At 42.0% G+C, this 723-nt stretch overlaps 1 non-coding gene across 1 annotated transcript; it reads left to right on the top strand.

The window, feature by feature from the left end:
• The first annotated feature begins 348 nt into the window (after window positions 1-348).
• LOC132656183 (U6 spliceosomal RNA) lies at window positions 349-455 on the top strand. The gene has a single exon (XR_009594106.1). It is a non-coding gene; the product is annotated as a U6 spliceosomal RNA (small nuclear RNA).
• The last annotated feature ends 268 nt before the right edge of the window (window positions 456-723 follow it).

The raw sequence follows: 723 nt of genomic DNA, 5'->3' as shown, positions 1-723 counted from the left end.
GAGAAGACACTTTTGTGTCTTGTGAATTTTCTGTAAATATCAGTTAGGTCTCTTTGATTTATGATGTTAGTTACTCCAACATCCTATGTCTGAATAACCTGTCTATTGGTGAGAGTGAATTACTAAAGTCACCCACTATCAGTGTGTGAGGGTCTGCATATCATTTAAGCTGTAGTAGTGTTTTTTTATGAATGCGGCTGTTGCTGTGTTTGATGTACAGATGTTAAGATTTGCAATGTCCTCTTGGTCGATTTTGCCTTTGATGCGTGGATAGTGTCCTTCTTTATCTCTTTTGATTAGTTTTGGTTTGAAGTATATTTTCTTTCAGATAATAAAATAGCTACACAAGTGCTCACTCCAGCAGCATGTATACTAACATTAGAATGATACAGAGAAGATTAGCATGCCTCCTGCTCAAGGATGACATGGGATTTTGCGAAGCCTTCCCTGTTTTTCAACCATATATGTCCTTTGAAAGACTCCACCCAGCATGGGGTCAAAGCAAATGCTGAGACTTAATAGCCAAACTTTGAGCAGAGAGCAGTTAGTTTTATGGAAGAGTTGGGGGGGAGAAAGACTTGGAGAGGACAGGAGCACCACAAGGAGACCAACAAAGCCAACAAATCGGGGTCCATGGGAGCCTGCAGAGACTGATGCACAATCCAAAGACTATGCATGGAAAGGGCCCAGACCCTCTACTCGGATGTAGCCCATGGGCAGCTC

This window comes from Meriones unguiculatus, chromosome 8, assembly GCF_030254825.1.
Source record: "Meriones unguiculatus strain TT.TT164.6M chromosome 8, Bangor_MerUng_6.1, whole genome shotgun sequence".
Classification (NCBI taxonomy): Eukaryota; Metazoa; Chordata; class Mammalia; order Rodentia; family Muridae; genus Meriones; species Meriones unguiculatus.
The sequence above is the reverse complement of the archived record's forward strand: the minus strand, read 5'-3'. Positions and strand labels throughout refer to the sequence as shown.